This window comes from Microtus pennsylvanicus, chromosome 15 (genome assembly GCF_037038515.1).
Source record: "Microtus pennsylvanicus isolate mMicPen1 chromosome 15, mMicPen1.hap1, whole genome shotgun sequence".
NCBI lineage: Eukaryota > Metazoa > Chordata > Mammalia > Rodentia > Cricetidae > Microtus > Microtus pennsylvanicus.
Genome location: NC_134593.1, coordinates 29,210,017 through 29,236,772, shown reverse-complemented (window position 1 = coordinate 29,236,772; position 26,756 = coordinate 29,210,017). Strand labels below are relative to the sequence as shown.

General features: G+C 48.2%; 1 protein-coding gene and 1 pseudogene across 3 annotated transcripts in view; one reads left to right on the top strand and one right to left on the bottom strand.

The window, feature by feature from the left end:
- Positions 1-26,756, bottom strand: part of Pebp4 (phosphatidylethanolamine binding protein 4) — a 221,428-nt gene that overhangs the window by 133,379 nt on the left and 61,293 nt on the right. The window lies entirely within an intron of this gene.
- The window catches only part of LOC142836082 (ribosome biogenesis protein NSA2 homolog), a 58,291-nt pseudogene continuing 39,705 nt past the window's right edge, over positions 8,171-26,756 (top strand).

Genomic DNA, 26,756 nt, shown 5'->3' with positions numbered 1-26,756 from the left:
GAATAGTATACATAATAAGTAAACCTTTTTTTAAAATGTATGTAATCTCTCCACATTAAAAAAAATTACAATGAAGCAAATCAAGCAGCAGATTAAGGAGACATTTTCAGCACATATGACATGGGGTGTTAATATGAACAATTTACTAGAAAAAACAGAAACCAAGTACAAATGACCAAATAGCGGAGAAAGAAAAGCAGCCTAATGCGCGACCAGTGGGAGAGATACAATGTTTAACCCATTACATTAGTAATTATTTTAGTAAATTCTACAGTATTGGTGAGGTGTGAAGAAATGGGTTTAAATCCTCAAAGCCAGTTTAACAATGAAAAAAAAAAGAGGCAATACCCTTTGACTTAGTAATTCTTCTTCTGGTATCTTACCTAAAAAATTTAAAAATGTAGTCAAAGAATCAGATTCTAAGTTCTCCTGGATTCCAACTATTTTTGAAATGAAGGGGAAAATGCCGTGGGAGCAACGCCACACCCGAGAAAGGGGGACGGTCAGAGTGTGCTGGTGGAGGTGCCACTGGCTGGGGACACTAGTCAGTCACTGAAAAATGAGAGGCGAGTGCCCGACATCGTGGCAACAATGAGAGCTGTAGGAGAGTTCACCAGGGAAGAATGTGTACCCCAGTGTTTCTGCTAGTCGCTGGTGTGAAAGCAGGAGCGCTTCATTTTCTCTCTCTTATCCTTGAAAATATCTAGTTGGGCTCTGGGACAGGTGGCTCGGTGGTTAAGAGCACCGGCCGCTCTTCCAGAGGACCCGGGTTCAGTTCTCAGCAGCCTCGTGGTGGTTGACAACAGCCTGTCATTCCAGTCTCAGGGAGTCTGACTCCCTCATGTGGCATTTGTGGACACCAAGCATGTGCATGGTATATAGATATATATGCAGGCAAGATATCCATACACATAAAATAAATAAACAATTAAAAATATCTACTTAGTCCAATATTTATAGTCAACGTTTAAGTTCCTCTTTAAAGTGGCACACACACACACTTACTTTAGTTTAATACCTTAAGGGATTCAGAAACAATGCACAATCTGAAGAGAAAGCCTCCACACAGCATGGGTCTCACACCTGCCTCTTTTTCCAATCTTGAGGAGCACACATGGCCAGAGCCAAATTCTTTCCTTCCTTCCCCTCTCTTTTGAGACAGGATCTCACAGAGCCCAGGCTGGCCTCCATTTCACTGTATAGTTAAAGAAGACTGAACTTCTAATCCCCTAGCCTTGACCACCCAAGTGGATTACATGCCTACTTTGTGCAGTGTTTGGGAGCAAACTTAAGGCCTTCGTGCATGTTAGGCAAGCGCTCTACTGACTGAGCTACATCCCCAGTCTCCTGAGCCAAGGTACTGAAGGCTCATCAGAAATTCAAGGGTATGCATTTAAGACAACTTGGGCAACCTGGCGTCTGTGAGCTGTGGAGATGAACGGGAAATGACGGATAAGATGCAAGAGAAGAGCTTCTGGTGACAACTGCCGGACATGGCAGTAGCCATGGGGTGACTTACAGATGTCTCACAGGGTAGAGGGTAGTAGGCTATTTTTAATGAACCACAAATGGAGCAAACTCTTTGTTGTCATGCCAACCATCTCTTCCACCTTCTGCACAACATGGAGATCATATGGTAGAATTCTTTGAGGGGACTTGAAGATGTTTTTTCTTACCGCTATTGTGACTAAGGATGGGGTCCTTTCTACACCCCAGAGTGAAGAGTAGGGAACTGGAGTTGTACCCACAGACTCAACTGATCAAAGGCTCAATGAGGACTGCTGAAAGGGACAAGGAATAGGTGAGGTTGGCATCTTTTCCTCTTGACTCTCAGGCAGGAAAGCCGTAATTCAGTTGTTTTGAGCAATGTTGCCAAAGAGAAGAGGGGAACTGTCTGTCTTTAATGAAAGACCACTTCAGGGACTGTTCATCGTCAAGTCAATCTCAATGCAAGAATCTTCCTAACAGGTGAGGCAGGGGATCGTCATAAATCTAACCCCAGCACCCGCGGCAGAGACAAGTGAATCTCTGTGAGTTTAAGACCAGTCTCTGCATCATAAGATCCTTTCTCAAAAGGGTGGAGGTTGGGGAGAGGCAAACAAAGAAAAAAAGAAAGGAGTGTGTGTGTGTGTGTGTGTGTGTGTGTGTGTGTGTGTGTGCATGTTTCTGTGTGGGAGCGCATGTACATATGTGTATATGTATAGAGGCTAGAGGTCAATCTCACATGTTATTTCTCAGGCCTTATCTACTGTGCTGGCTAGTTTTATGTCAATTTGACACAAGCTAGAGTTCTACGAGAAGAGGTAACCTCAATTGAGAAAATGCTTTCTTAAGATCAGGCAGTAAGTTATTTTCTTAATCAGTGATTGATGGGGCAAGGCCAAGTCCATTGTGGAGTGGCCAAGCCTGGGCTGGTGGTCCTGGGCTCTATAAGAAAGCAGGTTGATCAGATAACAGGGAGCAAGCCAGTAAACAGCATCCCTCCACGGCCTCTGCGTCAGCTCCTGCCTCCAGGTTCCTGCTCTGCTAGAGTTCCTGCCCTGATTGCCTTAGATGATGAAAACATGTAGAAGTGAAAGTCAAACAAACCTTTCCTGCCCAAGCTACTTTTGTTCGAGGTGTTTCTTCTCAGCCATAGAGCCCCTAACTAAGACATTCATCTTATTATTGGAGAAAGGCTCTTTCATTGACCTGAAACTCACCAAGTAGACTAGGCTAGGCTGGCCAATCCCCAGAGATCCAGCAGTCTCTGCCTCCCCAATGCTGGGATAACAGACAAACAGGCCCCCATACCTGGTTTGCTGTTGTTTTTTTCCATTTTTAGTTTATGCAGTTCTAGGGGGTTGAACTCATGTCCTTACACTTGCAAGGCAGATGCTTTACCAACTGAACCACAGATCAGGCCAGAATTCATTCATTCTCTCTCTCTCTCTCTCTCTCTCTCTCTCTCTCTCTCTCTCTCTCTCTCTCTCTCTCTTTCTCTCTCTCTCTCTCTCTCTCTCTCTCTCTCTCTTCTCTCTCATTTCATGCTGGGACATCCACAATACTGTCAATGTTGAGTATGTGTATTATTATTATTATTATCTTATCTTATTATTCACAGTTCAAATATGTCCTGTTTCTACTTCATTCATCATCTCAATATCCCTAGAAAGTCAGGAAGGAATGACACACTCATTACAGGAGGAAAAAAAAAACATTCTTGTAGAAGAGAACAGAAGCCTAAAATTTTTGTGCTAAACACATGATGGAGCTCCACGGAGAGGCCTGTCTTGTGGCCATCTGGCTCCCAGTTTTATCTAGAAGCCAACCTTGCATGGGTGTGCCCAGTACACCCAAATACTAAGGATAATAAAATATAACTGAATTCATAAATTCTTAAGGCAAATCCTCCTTGCTGTCAATGGGCAGGTCTTCAGCTGGCTTTAGGCAAAGCAAGGGCCCAGGAAACAAACCGAGACTAGGTGGCACCCATGTGCCAAGGAACTTCATCACGCAGCCATCAGACTTCTCTGGGAGCTTGCACCTATAGAACGCCAAAGATGAGAAGTCCAAGGAACTAAGGCAGATTTAGGGACAGGTCTTGTGTTGAGTTCACGGCACTGGGGTGACTTGAGGATGTCCAGTTGAAAAAAAAAGTCAGGTGAATCAGGCAAATCTCACTTATCCCCATCAGTTACTAGGGCTAGAACACTCTGGGGGATCAGTTAGGTCCAAACTAAACCAGGGGTAGAACCGAGACAATAGCACAGCATACTTGTTCTACAGCAGTCAAAGTTGAAGAGAACACTGAAAGTCCTCAGTAACACACCAAACTGAAAGTAAACCTTTAAACTCCATACTCTTTGGCATGGCATTCAAGGTCCGTTTTGCCTCCTCGTGGTCCCATCTCCCCTCTTGCTCGTTAAGTTGAAGCCCTGTCCGTCAAGCACCCTTTCACTTGCACTGTCTTGCCTCTCCACTTTACCTCCCATCCTTATCTTATTTTTACTTATGTTCTAATATACATGTTTAAATGACTTTTTTTCTTGATGTGACAAAATTATTAGGAACAAGGTCTAGGAGGGGAAGTTTGTTTTGCCGTATGATTTCAGTGTATATGACGCATTAAAGTGGAGGAGGCACAGCAGCTGGGGTGGCTCTGATTGCAGGAAACTGTGGTATGGCTTATTCACATCTTGAGGGATCAGGAAGCAGAGAGAGATAGAGCTAGCCTGGAACCAGTGCTGGGCCATGGCCACAAAGACCTGCCTCTTAATGACTCACCTCCTCAGCCCAGCCCCTATGTCCTAAAAATTTCAGAACCTCTCTAAACAATGCCACCAGTCACTAGGTGTTGGTGGCGCACACCTTTAATCCCAGAGGCAGGCAGATCTCAGTGAGTTCAAGGCCAGCCTGGTCTACAAAGTGAGTTCCAGAACAACCACAGCAGTTACAAGGGAAAACTGTCTCAAACAACCAAACCAAACAAAATTTCTCCAGCTGGGACCAAACATTCAAATACAGGAGACATTATCACATATTTCAGAGCCAAGCTATAATAACATATAATTTACCATTTTAATTAACTATGTGTTTTGATGTGTATACATGTTCGAGTGTGTATGAGATTACATACCCCCAGTACTTAGAAGTTGATGGTTTCTTAGAAGCTGTCAACCTCACCTTCTTAGGGTCTGTCACTGGGACCTCTGATTTGACTCACTGATTCGTCCACATTGGTTGGCCAGCAAGCCCCAGAGATCTGCCTATCTCTGCTTCCCAGTGTTGGGATTACAAGTGTGCACCACCATGCCTGGCTTTTTGTGTGTGTGCTGGAGACTGAACTTGGGTTACAAGTGCTTTGCCTACTGAGCCATCACTGCAGCTGTTCACTGTCTCCATCACCACAAATATATGCTTCTAATACATGCATAATACATATCATAAATATACATGGGTTTAGGGTTACTATTGCTGTGATGAAATACCATGACCAAAAGCAACTCGGGCAGCAAAGGGTTAATTTGGCTTACACTTCCAATCAGGCCAAGAACTCAAACAGGGCGGGAATCTTGAGGCAGGAGCTGATGCAGAGGCCATGGAGGGGTGCTGCTGACTGGCTTGCTCTTTATGGCTTGCTCAGCCTGCTTTCTTATTGACTCTAGGACCACCCACTTAGGGTGGCATCACCCACAATCGACTGGACCCTCCCATATCAGTTACTCAATTTAAAAATGCCTTACAGCTGGATCTTATGGAGGCATTTTCTCAATTGGGGTTCCCTCCTTGACACAAGTCTAGCTTGTGTCAAATTGGCATAAAACTAGCCAGCACAGCATGTGTATGTATGTATGGTCTATGTGCATATTTGTATATCTCATATATGCCTATATATGGGTATCATGTATATACATATACATGTGTGTGTGTGGCAAAAGCACAATTTCCTACTCTTAAGTGTATTCGCACCGATACATAATCAATCTCCAGGATTCTTCACACTGCAAATGCAAACGAAAACTGCACTCATTTTAAAAAATTCCCCGTTCTCCCCTCCCCTCAAGCCCTGGCAACCACGATTCTGCTTTCTCTCTAGGAATCTGACTATTCTGAGAACTTCAAATAAGAACAATAATACAGTGTTTGTGTTTTCTGTGGTGAGCCTGTCTCAGTCAGACGAATGTCCTCAGAACTCCCATCTCTTTCAAGGCCGGGTCCTCTTCCCTTGTGTGGATAAACCACATCCTCTCATGGGTTTCTTTGATCTCGCCACATCTGAGACTATCTTCAGAGCTTAAAATCTGTGGTTCCCCAGGAAGCTGTCCTCAAGCTCCTTCTCTGTAGGGGTCACACAGGTGTTTGGAGCCCCTGTTCAGTGTCTTGTGGCAGTGGGACATGGGGTTGAAAAGCCAGCCGCTCCCTCGTGGTCTGTCCAGGCCCAGCATACTTGAGGGATTCCACTACAGGCTGGCTGCCCATGTCGGCGACACACTTATGACTCTGACATCTGCGTGGTCCTTTCCACGGTACCTGTTCTACCTACGCCACACTTTCCATCAGGATCTCTGACCAGCACAATGTATTGGACCCAGCGGACACAAATAAACACTGCTTAACTGGAATTAGAACCGCATCCTTGGGGAATGCAGGGCTTCCTGGCTTCTCAGCCGTTCACCAGTTGACAGGATGAGAGGGAAGTCAGTGCCCACTCATTACCAGTGCTGACCCCGACACAAGGCCAGGGCACAGGCTTGGGTTCCTGTGGCCACGGTGGGGTGTTCACCTCACAGCCACTAACGTCACTGTGTGCATAAGGAGAGTTTGAGACTCAGTTTTTCCTGAAATAGGTCATATCAATGGCCATGATATGCCATGGCCGGGCTCTCTCGGTACTTTCCATAAACCCACTGAGTCTTCCTGATAAACTCGAGAGATGGGTGTTTGTCACAGATCAAATAAACATTTACATCACACCTATCTTACAAGCAGTGAAGCCGAGGCATGAAGGTTAAACACACCTGAGCCCACATCTCCAAGGAAAGTATAGAGCCAGCATGAAGATCCGGACAGGCAAACTTTATGACTTTTTAAAATGATGACATCTATTTTATTTATTTGTGTGTGCATGTGTGTGTGTGTGTGTATGTGTGTGTGCGTGTGTGTGTGCGGCACATGGGAGGAAGTCAGAATTAGCTTTCTCTTTCCACGTGTAGGTCCTGGAGGTGGAACTGAGATTGCCAGTCATGGCGGCCAGCACTTTTACCCTTTGAGCCATCTTGACAGCCCCTAGACTTTCTTCCACAACCCGTGGAACATCATGTAAAACGTTGTAGAAAGGGAACAAGACAGAGTTTTTTGTGTTCCCCGTGGCACTGAGCTGTGAGAAAGAACAACGGTGGTCAGTTTGATGAGTCAGCATGGGCAGGCTACAGAACTCAGTTTTCAGCCCCGTCTTGCCTGATGGAGAGAGATCGGTCCACAACCCACCAGCTCCTCATTATGATGCTGCCAAAGTAGCAAGTGGCCAATAAAACCAGGGTTATCCAAACGGCACAGCTGTCTTATTCTAAACACACTTTTGTTTTCACTAGGAAAAAAGAAACCAGCAAGCTTTGATGCTGGCGTGGCTGTGAAGGTATTCTGTAGATGTGATTCATATCCAATGACCAGGTGGGCTCCATTCCATCACGAGGCATTTCCTGGAGGAAGGGCTGGCTGCCTACCAGCTGAGGTCAGGTCGTGCCAGTGAGCTGTCTGCCTGATCTTCCTCACAGCCTACCCTGGGAGCCAGGGCTTCCCTGGCTGATGCCCAGATGATACACGGGCCAGCAGTGAAGGTTCGGGAGCAGGTGAGATGGTGTTAGACTGAAATGCGGTACAATGATGCTCCCATTGGTTTGTGCGTTGAAGGCTTGGACTCCTGGGGGGTTACTGCTGAGTGGGATGCGGGTGGAACCTATAGGGGGTGTGGCTGACCAAAATGTCATTAGAGACTGGGGGCTTCAAAGCAGATTATACACTCCATCCCTTGCTCTTTCTCATTTGCTTCCTGTGTGTGGTGAGCGCTTTGCTCTTCTGCAAGCTCCTGGCTTGCGCTTGCCCTCCAGCAGGTTCACCAGAGACCCACAGCTATGGGCCCCAAGTCTGGTGTTGGGCTAGAATCTCTGAAATAAGTAAGCAAAAGCAACTTTGTTTTCTTTATAAGTTTGTGATGTCAAATGTTCTGCTAATGGTGGAAGGCTGCCTAATGCAAATGAGAGGAGGAAAAAGGAATGACGGGAAAGCCTTGAGGTGACCCAACTCTGAGGGGGTGGGGACCGAACCCGAGCCTGCTGCAGCCTTACTCAGAAAGTGAAAGGAGTAGGGCTGACCCAAGTCTGTTGTCTGTACGGCCTTCCCCAGTCGGAATATATACAGCACACTCAAAGTTAACAGCTCTGAATCTGGGGTTTAGAAGTTGGTTCCCTGAAACTAGTAAGGAAGTTCCCTGCAGGTGCATTCCCAGATCCACAGGCAGGGCCATGAAGGCCCAGCAGGGAACCCTGCCCGCTTCCTTTCCAAGCTTGTGATATGGCATCCCGCCATCCTGCACCCCCTCCACTCCCAGGGCAGGGAGGGTTTACTATCCCTTTGTTTATGTTCATCGGATCAACAAGCATTCAGAAGGTATGCCTGGCCTCTGGTTGCCATGGCAGAGTCAGAAGGCGGGGCACCTACCTCCCTGAAACACCAGGCATCCCGCTCAAAGCCGGGCAGGAGGCAGTTCCTCCTCCTGAGTGAGGAGGGCCTGTCCGTGGTCCTGGGGAAACGCCTGTCTGATAAGGGGCCACGGGAGAGAGTAGGTGCTGCCACCAGGATCTCTGCTAAGTGACCATCAGGGGCTCCTCTCCAAGACATTTATCACCACCTGCCCACATGACTGCAAGAGCTTCCTAACCTACGCTCCTTCCAGCCACCAGCACGGTTTCCAGACCCCCTTAGTCTGGCCCATGCCACCCCACCCTGACTGAAGTCTTTGCCTCCTTTCTCCCCACACGGCACATTTTCACTGGCAGCAACCCTGGACTTTCTCTGCCCCGTGTTTCTGCAGAAGGACTGACATCACACGTTCTTCCCTTTACTTAACTCTCGCTTTCAACCACAGTCTGGACTCGGGTGTCATTTCCTCCTGGAAGCTCAATGGGATTATAAGCAGGCCCTGAAGATCACCAACTGCCCACCTGCCCCCTTTCCCCACGCCCAGTAACACTGTAGCAGCGGGCCAGGCTGATCAGTGTCTAGGCTCACCTGTCCTGGGACGTTGGTTGGTCTGGGAGGAAAGGCATTGCCTGCGCTCTGAACTTAACTCAGGACCTAAAGGCAGACGGCAGCTTAAGGTTTTCTGGGTGGGTAGCTGGATCCCCTCTCCGAACCCTCACCCCGTGCCTCAGTTTCCCCTCCTAGAACACCATGGAGGAGGGTGAGGTGCGGGCTCCCTCACTCAGAGGAAGCCCCCACTCATTAGCATTTGGGAAGGGCTCTGCACGCTGCAGACGGAGGCTGCTCCGAGCAGGCAGCTTGCTGGGACTAAAAATAGAGCAGCGCGGCACCTCCTAACACAGAGCTGGGAAAGGGTGGAAGGGTGAAGGAAAGGTAGTCAGGGGTAGAGGTGTCTGGCCCGAGTCCATGCCGAGCAACGCACTCTGGCGAGCTAATGGCGAACTTCCAGGGAATAGTGTCTGTCCTCCCCAGAGCCCTGGGCTCCTGCACTGATTCCCGACACAGGGCTTCCCTTTGGGAAGGTGAGAGGCAGGTGGCTTGTAGTACCTGGGGGGCAAGGGACAGAGAAAGAGACAGGACCAAAGGATTTAGACACTGTCTTCACAGTTCCAGGGATAACAGGCCAGGACTGACCCTGGGAGGTGGTGAAGGGGTTGAGGTGGCCCATCTCTCGGGGTTAGGGAGCCAGGCAAGAGTCTGCTGGGTTTGTGGAGCTCTGGGTGGAGAGCTGGCCGCAGCTGGGCAAAACCTCGGGAGAAGGCCGGGGGCCCACATTCTCTGGTGACTCAGGCCTGACTCAAAGCCATTTCTGAAGCATCCTAAGGGGCGGGGTGGGGAGGGTGGAAGGTGTTTTTGTAAAATGACAAAGCAACTCGTTTAGGGTAGCCAGGCAAGAGGTGCAAGTGGCTAGGATGGCAATCGCCCCCGGTCTGCTTGTAGGGACCAAGGATCCTTGACTGTCCACACATACCTGCCCCCTCTATGTGTGGGTGTGTGTGTACTGTGCCCCAGCACCACCACTGAGCGGAGGAGAGGAAGGAGCCTCCCCGAGAAACTAAAAGAAAGGATGCTTCTGTGTGTGGCCGGCCGCTCCCGGCAACCCTCCTTGCACGCTCTCCTCCCCCCACCGCCTGCCACCGCTGCCACTAGGAGGGGATTTACCCCCGGCACGATGCTGGGAGAAGCCTGGGATGCTGCCCGTGGGAGCAGACAGCCACAGCTGAGGACTCGCTTTCAGCTGAGCCCGAGTCCAGGCTGAGGGGCAAACCAGGATCGCAAGAGAGGCGACTCAACTCACCCACCAAATGGGTGAAGGACACACCCTGGGGGACAAGAAGGGCAACTGGGAAGGTGCCCTGAAAACCCCACACGCACTGGGAGTGTAGTCTTTGGGTGGCCGGACCAGCCTGTCACCCCTACTATAAGATCCTGGGCACAGAGAGTCAGTAGGTAGAAGCCACAGAGGCATCCAGGTGAACAGGGCTCCCAGGGACCCTCAGCCATCATGGTGTCCCGTCACCTAGATGGTACCTGCCCGGAGTCCCCTGAAATTGTTCAACTAAAGCTTCACTTGCAAAGTAAGGCTTCCTGAGCAGGGCCACGATGTCCTGCTTGTACCCGTTTGGCAACCAAAGGAAGGGGACGTCAGCACACTCGTAATTACTAGTCCTGTCTCACCAATCAGTGGGACAAATAAGCACTTCTAACAGCAAATCTTGGGTTCCCTCCCTGCTCTAGGCATTATCCTTTGGGGATATTACACGGCCCTGGGGTTGGCTGTTTATGTCCCAGGGAGATGCTAGGGTGGGTATTGCTGAGTGCAGGAACTGCACCAGAAGAAAACAAAATTACACATCAAAGCTTGATGACAATTACATATTCTAAACACAAAAACAGTCGCAGTCACTGTTCAGGTCTCTGGATCGCAAATTTATATACAGCTAGACTCCAGAACTCACCCACAGCGAGCCACCGTGACAGTGGGCCTCTTTTGTGTTTAACTATGTAGCCTGAAGTAAGCCCCTATTAAAATACACATAATAAATGGGAAGGGGGGGGAAACTAGGAGACTATATATGCCCAAATAACGGGTGATTTTGTCTTCTTGGTTTTTTTCCACAAGCACCATATTTGCCATAGTGAATAGGAAGCTTCTAAGAAGGAAACCCGTGTTATCAAAGTTCAGGGTGAATGCAGAGCTGCCTACAGACGGTACTTTAGTCTTCATGAGGGTAGAGGGGTGAGTGGAGCTGGGAGCTGGAAAGAGCCACACAGAGCAGTGAGCTTTGTTTGCCCTGCTGGGGGGGTAGCTCAAGAAATGGCAGGAAAACTGGCCTGCTGGGAAAATGAAAAGCAAGGAATGAAGAGGAGAGAGGACAGACCGAGGCCCCAGTCCCATTCCTAGGGAAGCCCCTGGTGGCAGATTCCAAACCCCTCATATTGCCCTGCAACCTGCCCTGCTTAGAAGTCCCTTGGGGACCTAAGCCAGTGGTCTGGAAGTGGGCCGCAATTCTTGAAGGTTATTATGTGATAAATCTTTTCTCTGTCTTCAGAGGTGAGAAAGCTGGGCGTAGGACATTAGATGCCGCAGTCAGCATGTTTGGGTCAGAAGGTGCCCAGTGCTGGGTGGAAATCAAGGCAGATGGAACGGGCTGTTTTGGACGTATTTTCATTAATCTGGCCCTATTTCATAACTCGGTTTTAATCTCTCTCTGAGTAGCGCCTGCAGAGACATTCCATCAATAACCCCCACTTGGCCATTCTCCCTGTCTCTCTGAGGTCCCCTCAGCACACGGGGTCTAATATCAGCGCTGTCTTATTAAAGCACTAGATTTCCAGGTGGTGGACGGCAGGTCCTGTCCCTTACCCCTACCCCGGGCTTGTCCGACTGCCCCGTTCCCCTTTCCCTGCCTAGGAACCTGGAGGAAGGTCAATCAATTCATTGTTCTCCCCCCATCCTGGTCCAGCCCCAAGAAGCTTCTCTGACTCCTCCCACTCCCACCCCAGAGATGCAGCTTGGAGCGCAAGGGAAGCAGCCTAGCAGCTCCTCTGAAGATTCCGAGCTCCAGGCTGGAAATAGAGGGGCCTTTGCTCACGTCATTGCATGAAATTCACCATCTGCCACTTAGCGAGAGAGTCGGGGACGCGGAATGTGAAAACTCTCGCTTGGGCAGTTGGATGTATTCCAGGGTGAGGACACAGCTGGTATGTTAGACCAGGAGCCTGGGCTACTGAAGTGAGGAATTTGTCCAATACTGGGCTCATATGTAGCAAAGCCACCGTCATAGATGGCTTCTCTTTACACAGCTACCTAGTTGAACTCACGGAAGATACTAGACAGCAGGGCCCAGGCTAGTACTGGCTGGCCAATGGGCTGGGAGTCATCAGATTGGCCAAAGATGTAGGTTGAGAGTACCCTCTCCCCCTTAACTTTCTCCCTCTTTCTTTACCTGCCTGCCTTGGAGATGAAGAGGCAAGTGCACTATGCTTGTGATTATCTAAAACTTCCAAGTGTCTATTTCCTTGCCATTGGGGAAAGGAAATGCTTCAGGACTTCCCCCCTTCTCTGTCTTTTTAGCAGGGAGCAGTGTGGTTGGAGTCAGGGTGGGGTGGGGAGGTCCTCTATCTAATCCTCTTGAGTGTGGTTTTTGGCAGCTTGGATTTCTTCACTGCCTCAAACCTCAAGTGAGTCTGGGAGGAGCTGCTCTCTGCTGGGCGAGGCTGTGTTGTGAGTTGGTTCTCCTGAAGTCTCTACACCTCCCCTGGAAGTCCCTGCAGAGGTGGGGGTGGGAGGAACAGGATCTTTTTCTTTTGATCCTTCAAAGCACCCAACCAAGGTACTCAGATGACCCTGGACTCCAAGCCCGCCTGATATCTCAAGGAGGCTGCCTATCAGTGAGAGGAGAGGGGGGGCTCCTCGTCTATGCAGGGCCTATCTCAGCCCCATGCTCCTCCCTGGCTTAGGTCGCAGCAGTGCCGTCCTTCCAGGGGTCAGACTGGTCACCTTGGGGTCACGTGCGAGCCTTCTCTTTCTCAGTGCACATCTAACCCTGCAGTGACCCCACTGAGCACGAGGGCAAGCCAATTGCATGTAACTGATGCTACTTCCTTCTTCCCTCCCTTCCTTCCGGTTTGTAGCCTTGGCCTCCCTGTTTCAGCCTGGGCCAGCCTTCAACATGGGAGCCGGAGAACTGTTGTCAAAGTGGAATCACATCACCTCTCTGCTCCCATCTCTCCCCGTGAAACCCCATTACTCTCCAAGCAAAAGCCATAGATACGCAAGGACCGAGAGCTCACAGGAGCAGAACTCTTCTTCATGCTACCTGACTTCTTCCACATACCTTAATCACATCGGCTTCCTCGAGATCACCAGCCATTCTCCTGGTAGCATCCCCCTAATTTCTCCATCCTCTGGTTGTCCTGTAGCCTCGTTTGCTTACATTCCATGCCTCTTTCTTGAGGAAACCCACCCTGCCACCATATTTAGATAGAGAAAGTCACCTTGGGGGAAGCTCTGAATGAAGTCCTGAGGGAATGCGCGCTGTCGATGTAGGAACAGCCATGCCAAGGGCCCTGTCTTAGTCACCCCTCTATTGCTATGAAGAGACACCACGACCAGGGAAACTGTTATAAGTGTTTAATTGTGGGCTTGCTTACGGTTTTACGTGTCTGTGATCATCACGGAGAGACACAGACCCGCGTGGCACTGGAGCAGTAGTTGAGAGATTTATATCCTGATTCATGGGCAGCAGGTACAGAGAGAAATGGGAGAAGAGAGAGAGAGAGACTGGGCCTCAAAGTCCAACCCCAGCAACACACCTACAATAAGGCCACACCCCCTAATCCTTTTCAAATAGTTTATCACCTGGGGGCTAAGCATTCGAATAAATGAGCCTGTGGGGGCCATTCTCATTCAAACCATCACAGACTCTATAGCCTCAGGCCCATGGGAATGGTAAACCTTCCCCTCAGGGTGAGACTTTCTCTGGTTTGTGTGCAGGTCTTGATAGCATGTGTGGAAAATGTCCACCACAGCTTTCTCTTGCTGGGTGTTTATGTCCTGAAGACTGCTCCCCTGCAGAAACTGCCCCTGCCCAGATCAGTCAAACCTGTCTCCTTGTCTATAATAACACCACCTCCTTGCTCATCTGTAAGCAACAACCCCACCTCTCTGTTCAACTGCACATAATAAACAGGCTGAGTTTCCAGGGTGCTGAGACTTCTCCATGGTGGAGCCCAGCCCACCTGGCCCCCCCCCAGCTGTTCTGTGTCCATGTGTCTGTTCTTCATTCTCTTGCTGCCCTGGTCAGATCAAGTTCCTGGAGCTTTGCAAGAGTCCTCTCTTAATTTTCTTATTGTATTCTCATGTAAATCTCAGATCTTGATATCATAGATATCAGTATTCTTACGTCTATTTTAAACCTGTATCCCATAATATATGTGCCCCTACTAGAATGTGTGCTTGGCAAAGTTAGGAACTTTTACTGTCCCCCCCCCCCCCCGCAGGGACATGTCTGCAGGAATTGGTGCCTTTTTTTAAAAAAAAAATTATTTATTTAATGTATACAATATTCTGTCTGTGTGTATGTCTGCAGGCCAGAAGAGGGCACCAGACATCATTACAGATGGTTGTGGGCCACCATGTGGTTGCTGGGAATTAAACTCAGGACCTTTGGAAGAGCAGGCAATGCTCTTAACTGCTGAGCCATCTCTCCAGCCTCAGGAACTGGTGCCTTTTCTAAAGGGGTGTTTAAGGGGTGGATAAACCTTTCAGTTTGTAGTTTGGTGGCCACTCACGCACATGCCCTGTACATGTGCCCCACGAATCAGTGTCCTGTACAACTACCCTGACTTCTCATTTCAACCAACGGGCCCACTGGACATAACCAGATGGAGTCACGAGGGAGGAGACAGATTGGAAAAGATGGGATTGACAAAGAATGGGGGGCATAATTTTTTTTTTTAAAAAAAGCACAACACAAAGACTTGGGCCAGAGATGGGAAGCATAACTTAGCGACAGAATGCATGCTTAGATGCCCTGGGTTCACATTCTATCTCCAGAAGAAAGGGAAGACCAAATCTCTTACACGAGAAGAAAAGCATCACTTGCCCCTCCCCCAAATCGGCAGTTTTGACTGCTAAAGTTTCAGTAATCCCAAATCAGCCACGGTTTACAAATATCACATGGAAAATCCCGGAACTAAGCAATTCACAAGTTTTAAATTAGATGCTATTCTGAGTAAGGTTGCTGAACTCCAGTGCCCTCTAGTTCGTCCTGCTGGGGTAAGGATGGTTCTTTTATCCCATGGATATGTTCTGTGCATACTACCTGCCCAGTGGTTGCTTGGTAGCCAGCATGGGATACCTTCTGTATCAGGAAATACAGTACTTGTGTGCAAGCCACCTTCGGTTTGCTTCAGCATGGCCCCAGAGCATGAGAATAGCAATGCCAACAACTAATATATGCCAGAGAGAATCCGGAGAATACCATTTAAGTGAAAAGGTAAAAGTTTTTGCCCTTAGGAAGGGAATCGTGCCCTGAGAGCTTGTTAAGACATACGTAAGGATGAATGAACTATCCATGAGATTGTGGAGAAGCAAACAAAATTCAAGACAGTTTCATCGCAGCACCTCAGACTGCAAAAGTTAAAGTCACAGCGCCTGATAAATTCTTAGAGAAGGTGGAACCGGTATTACAGCCATAGGCTTTGCTACCATCTGTGGTTTCAGGCATCCAGAGGGGGCTTGGGGATGTGTTTGCCATGGATAAGGGGGGCACTGTTACATGCAGGCACTAAACAAACACGTGGAATGATGCTCAACATTGTATGTCATCAGAGCAATGCAAACTAAAGCCATTACACCCGTTAGAATGGTCCAGATCCAGAACACCAACAACATCCAAAATCAGTGAAGCAATGGAACAACAGGGATGCTATCCATGGCTAGTGGGGACACAAAACTGTTAGAGGTGCTCCGAGAGACAGTTTGGCAGTCTCTAATGTAACAAAACACCCTCTTACTATACAGACAGCAATTGTGCTCCTTGATATTTACCTGAGGGAGGTGATTTTTTTAAAAATATTTATTATTTATTATGTATACAATATTCCGTCTGTGTGTATGCCTTCAGGCCAGAAGAGGGCACCAGACCCCATTACAGATGGTTGTGAGCCACCATGTGGTTGCTGGGAATTGAACTCAGGACCTTTGGAAGAGCAGACAATGCTCTTAATTGCTGAGCCATCTCTCCAGCCCCCCTGAGGGAGGTGAAACCTTTTGTCTACTTACATGTATTCGAAATTGCTAAGATTCACAAACAGCCAAGATGTAGGTGAATGGGTAAACACGGTATACTCATTTGAGGATGTTTCTATCGCTTAAAATAAATGATTGATGAAGCCACAAAGTGACCTAGAGGAACTTGGAATGCGTTATTACTATGTGAAGAGGCTGCATACCAACAGAGTCTGATTCCAACTCTGTGGCATTCTGGGAAAAATGAAATTGTGGGAACCTTAAAAAAAACATCAATGGTTGGCTGGGGCTTAAGGGGCAGGGGAAGGATGGATAGGAGGATGTTTATGGCCATGGAAGTTCTTTCTGTGTTGCTACGGTGATGGATGAATGTAATTGGGCATTAGTACCCATCCACAGACGTGTACTACCAAAACTGAAATGACAGACTTTGGGCAAGAGTGATTTTTCTGCAGGCTTACTGAATCTAACACCCATAGTCTTGTGGGAGATTTTGAGAGCTGCGTGTGGTGGGATTGAGGGATGGGCAAGGTTGGGGGTGTTTTATGAGAACTTCCTGCAGTTTGTACTTCATTTTGCTGTAATTCTAAAGCTGTTCTTAAAGCAGGGTTTATGGTCTTAAGTTGAGCTGACCACTGGTCTTTTTTGTTTGTTTTTACAATTTCATGCATATATATATATATATGATTTATGTTTATCTCCCCCTTTGCCCCTCCCCTTCTGTCATGCCCCTTCCTCTTCCCCAAGAAGTTTCTTTCCTATTTCAAGTTTCTTTGTCTTTTAAGCCCCCACCCCACATTTAATTAGGGTTGCTTGCATGAGCCTGGCGTTATTTACTCCAATAAGGGTAGCTTAGCCATGGATTTTAAATTTTTAGGCTTTGAATAGCAACCTCTTTCCTATCTAAAGAAGCCCGTGGGCCTCTGTCAGGGATTGGCTTTGTTCTGGAACAGTCTTCATCTCAAAAGTCTCCAGATCCGAGAAGACTCTGCAGGGGCCTTTTCTGTTCAATTGGAGAACAGCAAGACAGACTTCTCAACGCTGCCCTCAACCCCCAGCTCTAGCCATGCAAAGCGGGATCCTTGAAGCCACTGAAATATTGCCATGCCCCGGGGTGGGGTGGAGAGAAACAGAGAGGCAGGAATAGCTGCGAAGGACGGTGCCAGGAAGCAACACCTGGAGCCTTGCCTCTGCTTAGAAGGCAAGATCAAGCCAGTCCTTGTTTTTTCTCTCTCCCAGCAGTTCTGTCCTGAGGACATTTCACATCACAGCTTGTCACCCTCATTATCTGTCATAATTTAAAATGTGCAATAAAGACAAGAATGAATGAATGAATGAATGAATCAGTGAATGAATATAAACTCACTGTGACCTTAGAGATTTGGATTGTGCTAAAAGAGCCACACATATGATCTTATTTAGTCCATACAATGGTCTTACCATAAAAGTACAAAATCAAGCTACTTGCCCAAGGCAGCATAGATGTGGACATAGTAGAATATGTCAGGAAGCTGTCAGGCAAAAGGATAACCAAAATCCAGTGTCTGGCAGCTGAGGAGATGGCTCAGTGTTAGGAGTGTTGGCTGCTCTTGCTGAGGAACCATGTTTGATTCCCAGCATTCAGGTGGCAGTTCCCAACTCTCTGTAACTCCAGTCTCGGTCTATCTGATACCCTCTTCTGGCCTCTGAGGGCAGCGGGCACACATGCGGTACTCAGAGATACATGCAGGTAAAACATCCATACACATAACATAATGCAATACACTGAAATAATTAAAAGTAAATAAGTAAAATAAAATTCAATGTCTGGACACCTCGCCAAGCCATACAATGGGTGAACTAGGCCAAAAGACAGTGGTCCTGTCCTGATAGGGTTGTTCTTCACGGGAAGAGCACTTGCCTAGCATGGATGAGCACCCAACCCTCTACATGCATGAAAATGTACCTCCAAGAACATACCTGTGACATGGATGAAGAAGGAGAAAGGGAAACTAGAGTCTTTTTTTTTAAGTGCTTGAGAAAATGAGAAAGGAAAAAAATTACGATTTCCATTACTACATGCCGTGGTTCATCTGTGGTCTGTCCCCCAAGGGCTTGTGTGCTGGAGGCTGTGTTTTTAGTGTGGTGATGGAGAGGTAATGGGGCTTAGTGGGAGGTGGGGAGGTCACTGGGGATGTTGCCCTCAGAAGCAATTAATGCTAGCCTATGAGTTGCTCCCTTGAGAGTGGGCTGTTAGCAAAAAGAGCAAGGCTCGGGCTGAGGAGGTGGTTCAGTGGGTGAAAAATGCTTTCTGGGCCAACTTGATAGCCTGAGTTTGGATCCCCAGAGGTCACACAAAAAAAAACCGCTTAAGTGTTTTCAATAAGTATAGGCAGGAATCAATGACCAGAGGCTCGGGTCAGCCAGCCTGGTTAGGCAGTCAGGGACAGACTGTTTCTAACAAGAGAAGGTGAAAACCAACACCTGAAGGCTGTTCTGACAACCACATACCCACCTCCAATACACAAACACACATACACATGCACACACATGCTCACACACACACATACATACACACATGCACCTTCATACTCATGCACACTCACACACATATGCGGTCATATACATGCATACTCACACTCATGCACACACACACTCACATACACATACCCACACACACAAGCCATTCATGCACATGCACAGACATGATCACACACACGCACATTCATACACACATGCAGCCATATACATGCATACTCACACTCATATGCACACACACATACACATGCACATTCACACTCATATCCACACATACACACATGCACATTCATACACACGTACACGCACACACATGCAGTCGATACATGCATACTCACACTCATATGCACACACACATACACATATGCACACACACATTTATACACATGCGCATCCACACCCATATGCACACACACACACATGCACTTTGATACTCTCTCTCTCTCTCTCTCTCACATACACACACATATACATTCATGCAAACCTGGCCCTTCTCCATTTTCTGACATCTCATTTTCCCACGTGACTCCAACTTGCGCCAACTTGACATTGTGAGGCCATCATCACAACGCCTTCATCAGAACTAAGCAGAAGTTGGTGCCATGCCCTCGAACCTCCAGAGCTGTGAGCTAAGTAAACCTCTTTTCTTTATGGACCGCACAGTCTTGGACATTTTGTTTCAGCCACAGGAAACACATGAAGGCATTTGCCTTTGAAGTCGTGAGTTTTTCTGGCCATTTTCTCTGTGACTTCTTTGATTTCCTGCCCAAGGTTGTTTCTAAACCCCAGGTTTGTTCGTAGATTAGGGAAAAAAATCAGACACAGAAATGGGCACATTGCTGTAGCTAAAATTGAACAGCAGCCTAAACTAAGCAAGTTCTCCCCCAGTATCCCTTGTTCCTGGTGAGGGCACACCGAGAAATAGCCAGCCGTGCCTCCCCCCCCCCCCCAAAGCTGGCTGCACTTCCGTTGTTCACCTTAAAACCATCAGTCTTAAGTGACATTCTTTTCTTTCTCCTCACTGTCAGCCATGAGGGAACGGATGTCTGAGGAGACAGCTTTACATTTTCTCAGTTCAAGTTAAGTTCACTAAGACAGCATTTAAAGTAACCCTGCTCATGGAAGCTCTGATTAGACACGCTGCTCTTCGTACTGTCAAGGCCCACATCACTCCTGCCTCGGTTTTATGTGTGGGAAATGAATGCAGCCCCTGATGCTACATGTGCTCGCTCCCGGGGATGGCAGGGTACCTGCAACCTGAGGAAGGCATGTGACGTGGAAAAGGTCTGCCCCAGATCTTGACCTCGAGGTGCTTTGGGGTGTAGGGGGAGACATAGGGCTTGCCTGGTACGTGACTTCAGGATTTGCACGCTCCCACCCCTCAGTGTTCCTCTGTGGCTTTCTCTCCTCCCCAAGTGTCTGGTCACAACCCCTGTCCACTCAACTCGAAAAAAAACAAAGGTAAAAAGCCAAACTCAGCAAGGAACTGCAGGTCTTGTTCCCTGTCTCCCCTCAGCCAGCTGTGTGCTTGGAGCCATCCTGTGGCCATGAGCAGGGACGGGCTGTGCAGGCCGATGGAGCCCGGATGCCAGCTCCCTACAGCCTGGGAGTGCAGAGCATTTCAGCAATAAAAATAAATAATAAGGTCAGGAGAGTGCAAAGGCAAAGAGGGCAAAAGTCTCCTTTTAAGTACCTGGGAAATTATTATTTCAATTACTATGAAAATGTATTTTATTAGAAGATGGGAGTTTATCATTGACACTCAAAAACCTGAAAAGCAAGACCCGCACTGTAATACGCTGGCTCTCCACGCAGGAAGAATGAGTTATTAAATCAGATGATGAATGCTTGCAGTTCAGCTAACTGTGCCTGTTTAAGAAAAGAAAGAAAGATTTCTAAACTAGCTGTGGATTCCCAGCCCCTCTGCAGCAAAGCCTCCTTCCAGCCCCCGACCCTGTCTGTATCTTCAAGGATCTGGATCCCTCAGCCCTTTCAAATTTTCTACCGGCATATGAAAATTCAGGTGTAAGAAAAAAAGAGAAAAAAAAACCCCAGCAAATTAAATGCAAACCAGAGAGGTATTTTATTATTATTAAAAAAAAAAGCAGTTGCATATAGTTCAATTGTTGGAAGTGTGAGGACGTAAATGCGATGCATTCTTATGTATAACAGCTTTTCCTTCCGCTCCCATGGCAGCCTCAATAACTCTGTGCTTCTGTTCTGCATGAATAAATATGTATAAAACGTAATTCTGCAAAGAAATAAAATCCGATAACTGAAAGATACCATTTCTTAGATTCCGGGAGCAACATGAGGTACCCGCTTTCCTGATTCTTTAGTATTTGTGTGAGGAGGCTTTGAAATGATAATGTGGAATTTATTATTTTTTTTTCCAGACAGGCAAGTCATTTCCAGCTGTTCCTCAGGGCTGTGAAAACCCAGATCGAGGGTCTAGGGGTCCACCTACCTTCACGCTTCATAAACGGTGGGGTTGGTGACTGGCTGCCTGCCTCCCCATTCAGGCGGTTAAATTTCCAAACTCCTTCCATGGCCTTGGGACCCAGCTTCATTAGCGAAATAATGGCGGATCCCTTGGAGTCAGCCTCAAGCAGCCTTTTCTCCGCTGAGATTCATGAGGTTTCATGTGCCAAACGAGAGACATTCCCATGAGCAGGCATGGAATCAAACTCCCCATCTTCTCTCTGGAGCCGTGTGGCAATGATCTTCAGGTGGACCCAACTTTTTGTTGTTGGCTTTTGTTTGTCTCAAAGCTGACCTTGAACTTGTGACATTTCTCCTGGGATTGCAGGCAAGCATGGCCACACCCAGTTATCAGGTTCAGTTTTGGTTTCGCTTTTTAATAAAGGAGGACATTGTTTACAAATGTTGCCATTTCCCATGTACGGGCACATGCTTGTGTACATGGTTCATGTCATGGCGTGTGTGTGGAGGTCAGAGGATAGACTTAGGTATTGGTCTTCACTTTTCACTTGTTTGAGAAAAAGTCTCATATCCACAGCAGGCTAGCTGGCCCTCAGGCCTCTGGGGATTCTCTTGTCCCCATCTCCACCTTCTGGAGGATTATGATGGGACTACAGACACTACACGGAGACATTCAGCTGTCCACGGCTTCTGAAGGTGCAGACTCAAGCCCTCGCGCTTGCAGCAAGCACTTTAGCTACCGAGCTATCTCTCTGGCCCACTTTCTGTCAATATAAAATGCTCAGGACCCTGCTCCATCATCTATGAGGGCAGAGGCTGGGACTTAACAGGGCTCCAGGCCTCCGATCTGATCGCCCAAGGCTCTTGAGATCTGGCCCAGCTCATCCATCCTGTTTGTTTGCCAGAACTGCCGTTCACACTGTTCTGAAAACCAGCAGTTTGGGGCTATGCTTCGAAATCTATCCTGCCTCCCTAGACCTTGCCTTTGCTTTCTCTCTTTCCTTCACCTGCCTACTCTCTCTGGCCTTTCTAAACGGGCTCTCCTGGGTCTTTGAGGTTCCGCTTAGATGTCACCTATTCATATCTGCTTCTTTCATTATCAGGTTCAGCCCTTCTTGCACCTCCACACACCTTTCTGGCCATCCTTGCAAGCCTCCTATTGGGCAGAGGGCATGTCTTAGGACTTCCTGCATTATCAGCCCATGATGTCATGGTTACATGAACAGCATCCAGCGGCTGTCGAAGAACTGAATGAATGAACTACCCAGAACCATTCGTACCCAGCTCACTACTCTATTCTTCGGACGGTCCCCACTCCAGGAGAAGACTGGTACCATTTCCTATCTAGACTCCAGCTTACAAGCAGGGCTTCCTTCCAGATGATGTATGTTTATTGTGCTTGGGTTATGTACCAAACAACCCTCAAAGTAGACAATAAGAAGGAAGAAAAGTGGGGAAGAATTTCTTTCCTCCTCAGACAAATCTATCTTTCAGCTGGGCTGCTGGGATCCTGTTATGGCTCCTTTTGGTTGTTGTCAACTTGACTATGCCTGGAATTAGCTAAAAGCCCCAAATGGAGGGGCTCTCCTGTGAGGAATTTTTGCTTAATCTGAAGTGGGAAGATCCACCTTTAATCTGGGCCGTGCCTTCTTCTGTCCTATATAAAGGACATGGGGGAAGGAAGTTTTGTTCTTTGCTTGCTCTCTCCTTGCTAGTACGTCCAAGTCTTCACTGGCATCAGAGCCCACTTCTTTGGGATTCCACTGTATTCTAAAGACCAACTGAGACATCCGGTCTCTTGGATTGAACAACTACTGGATTCTTGGACCCCCTGTTCATAGGCAGCAATTGTTGGATTAGCAGGACTACAGCCTGTAAGCCATTCCAATAAATTCAACATATATGTGTGTGTGTGTGTGTGTGTGTATGTATGTATATATATATATATATATATATATATATAGAGAGAGAGAGAGAGAGAGAGAGAGATTCATTCTGTAAGTTGTTACTCTAGAGAACTAATGTTACTCTAGAGGGCTAATAAAGGCCCCATTAGCTTCTTTAAGCAAAATCCAAACTAGGAAAGTTAAACGTGGAGGCAGGCTGGGGGATTGATGGGAGGGAACCCTTTCCCTTTGACTCCGTGTGACCTGGAGCCAGTTATTTGATATCTCTGGGCCTTAGCTGGTTGTGTTTAAAATGAGAATAATCATTGTGCCCCTTCCCTAAGTCCAGGTAAGGATCTAAGCACAAACAACGTGGCCTGATTACTGGGACAGAGATGGTCTCTATGCCTATTCGCTCTCTGAATTACAGCCTGAGCCTCAGGGAGCTACTCTGTCCTTATAAACTCATCAAATGGACTTTATGTTTGAGGTGCCGCTTCCACACCATCTTTCCTAGTGAGGCAGAGACAATCCCTAACCAGCTAAGCAGTGAGGAGACTCCCTTGTACTCAGCCCTTCCGACCTTGGGCACAAGGTTCCCTCGCCATTCATCCCAACAGACGAAGCTTTCCTGTCTATAGCCATCTGGGTGAGGTCATATCTCTAGGAATCAGACTCTCTTCTTAAGACTCTGCAGGTCAGCTCGGATGTGGAGAGACCAGATGCTTAGGCTCTGAGAAGGAGCTGTGCTTGTGACCTGCATGAAGCTCCCATCTCTAGGTCACACTTATTTTTTGCTTTAAGTCCACGTCCTCTGTACCTTCTAAGTGGACAAATAGGTCCCCGAGACTTGAATGCTCATAAGGGGCCAGCTTAGATGTCCTGACTTTGAGACCGTAGCCAATTACGATGCCATTCCTGGGTACTGCAGTCAAGATCCAGGGAGGCACATAGTATTGTCCCATAGCCAATCTATTAGAAAATGCACTGGGAGGGGTCGAGAGAGAAGGTGCATCACTCTGGAAGCCCGAGATCAGTGTTTTGGTCATACGTGACGTGGGCAGGCACAGCACAGCCAGGAGGCTCACAGATCAGCTTGGTGTAAGTCCAGGACACCTGTCGGTGACTCACCTCCCTGACCTGATACCTACAAAACATGCCAGGACAACGGCATGCGTGAGTAACAAGGACTTTCTACATAAGGCATCCCCAACAGCTGCTTGATATAGCATGCTGCAAAGCTTGCTGATTTCATAAACATTGCCTACGGGACACCTGCGGTGTTTGCCAATTGGAGTCAGAGCAGCAGCAGCAGGAGGGAGGAAGCACCTGGAGACCCAGCAGCATCGGGGAGATCAGTTCTCTGCCCCACCGGAGAAAGAGATGAAGAAGGAGATGACTTCACACCCACACACAGCATCAGTCAACACACAGGATTGCTGCCTTCTCAGCTGAACTGGCCAGACAGGCTGGCATGCAGGCAGGCAGGCCAGTGGACCCAGACATTCCTATGTCCTCCAGACTAACCTGGCTGACACAGGGAACCTGAGACCCCTGCTGCTTCATGCTGGTTGTTTGCAGGTAAATGGAAGACAGCTGCGGTAGCTCCAGAGAGGGAGCTGGGCTTGAGGGTGGCATCTGGAGAGGGCGAATTCCCCGGGATTTCAGATTAGGGGTTGTAGGATTACAGCCTTGTAATTGGTATTGGGGGTGGGCTCTACTTAACACTCCGCAGGCCAGCTCAATGTGGACTCTCTGGGAGAGGCCAGGTACTCAGGGGCACCCCCAGAAGGCGCTGTTCCTGGGTGGCTGCCGAAGGCTCCCATGTCTGGCTCGCACCTTCACACTTTTTTGCATCAGTTTACCTGACGCGCCAAGTTAGTGAGATTGCTGCCAGTGACGGCTGTGAGTCACTCCACACGCTCGCATGTCGTTGCAGAGCACAGAGAGAGTGGAGGGCTTCCTTCTGTTAGATCTGAGTCCTGGTCTTCAGGCATCTCCTCTCCCAAGCTCCTCACATGCCAGTCTCCATTCCTGGCCAACCTGGGGCAGAACTCAGGATCGGCCGGCAGGAGTGTGTACTCCCTGAACTCACCAAAGATGAGGCACAGCATGGATAGGACAGAACTTGGGGTGTGTGGGAAGCAAGGGGGATTGATCTCTCCTTTCCAAAACATCCCCATTCTTTAATTGCACTTCCTTCCATGAAGACATGGTGGGCAGACAGAGCCTAGAGCCTGGAGGGCAGACGGGATGATGCCAGCCTGGTTTCGGATGGCAGAACAATGGAGAGGAACAAGAGCGGAAAACTTGACTGGGTACCTCCATCTCTTTTGTGGAAGAAAGAAAGAAAGGAAGGGAGAAAGGAAGGGAGGGAGGGAGGAAAGGGGAAGGAAGGCGGAGACAAGCTTTTGTATGTAGACAATTCTGCTTCAGTTCTTGCTCAGATGTAGTCTTCCTGTCTCAGCGTCTACTCATAGCCAAAGGTGCCGTAAGACAGGCAGGTAGGAAAGTATCTTCAAATGACGGATACGCACAAATATATGTAATTTTTCTGAGTACACGGAATAGAAGCATGCACCTCTGGAAGGATCCTCGATATATTTTACTGTGATGTTGAAAGGCCTAACTAACTCTATACAGCCCCTCACTGGTCTAGTTTTGCCATATTGTTTTTTCAGGCAGGGTCTCATTTATACTTTTCCTGGACTCACTACATAGCTGGAAATGGCTGTGAATTTCCTGATTCTCCTGTCTCTATCTCCTGAGTGTTGGGATTAGGGGCATGCACCATAACACCCCAGTTTTTTTGTTTTTGTGTTGTCTTTCATGTGGTGCTGTGGGTTGAACCCTAGGCTCTGTGCATGCTGGGAAACACTTCTACCGATGGAGCAGTGCGTTAACTCCTTTGTCCTTGATTTCCTCTGCTGGCCGTGAGTTCCCTAGATCCCAGGAATGACGGACTGGACTGATAGACAAACATCTTTGTGACAAGATATCAAATAGTATCCCCAGGCAACAGCAAGCCTCACAGAACAGATCTCCCTGTTCATACCCAAAGGGTGGACCAGACACTGCTCCCTAAAGTAGGGGGGATGAAAAAGCCATAGTGATTCCTCGAAAAGCCCTAGCGGAATCTGAGCTGAGGTGGTAGTGCAGCAGACAGTGACGCACTTCCCCGTCTTCTTCTTTGCTCTGTTTTCCTAGAAAGTCCCAAGTCTATGCTCCCTTTATCTGTCCTTTCCAATGTGGGCACCTGATCAAAGCTCCTTGTGTGCCCACCACTGCTGCTGATCTCTTTTACTGGTACACTGGGACAGGTGACTGACCCTCGTCCACTCGGAGTCTCAGAGCCAGGGATTTTGCCCTAAAACTCCAGCCACAATGTATCTGATCTGGGATGCCCGAGTCACCAGCCTGGAAGCACCCCATAGGCAAGGACTGCACCCAAGTCACTCTTGGATTTCCAAGCCCGAGCCCAGGCACAAAAGAGACACATGATCCACCAGTGGGTTGTGCCCGTGTGATTCATTAAGTGACAAAGACAACATTTAACCTTCCAAGAAACACCATAGAAACAGTGAAATGCTGGCTTCTGGGCTGGCACAGCTAATTCAGGCGTGACTTCATAGTAGCAATAGTGTCTGCAGCAGGCTCAGGGAAGACTGGGCTTACCAACAGTCATGCATCAGGGAGGAACGTGCGGGCTCCAACCCTCCTAGCTGAACTACTGGTGACTGATGGATTCTGGGGGTGGCGGGGAGGTAGTCATTGTCATTAGCTGTGTACCCACTCAGCAGCTCACCAGGCTCCCCCAGATAGTTCCAAACCTGTGGCCACACAGATGATCCTGGCTAAGCTCAACGGATCTCAAACAACGACAGCAATCACGATAAAAACGGGAGTGGGAA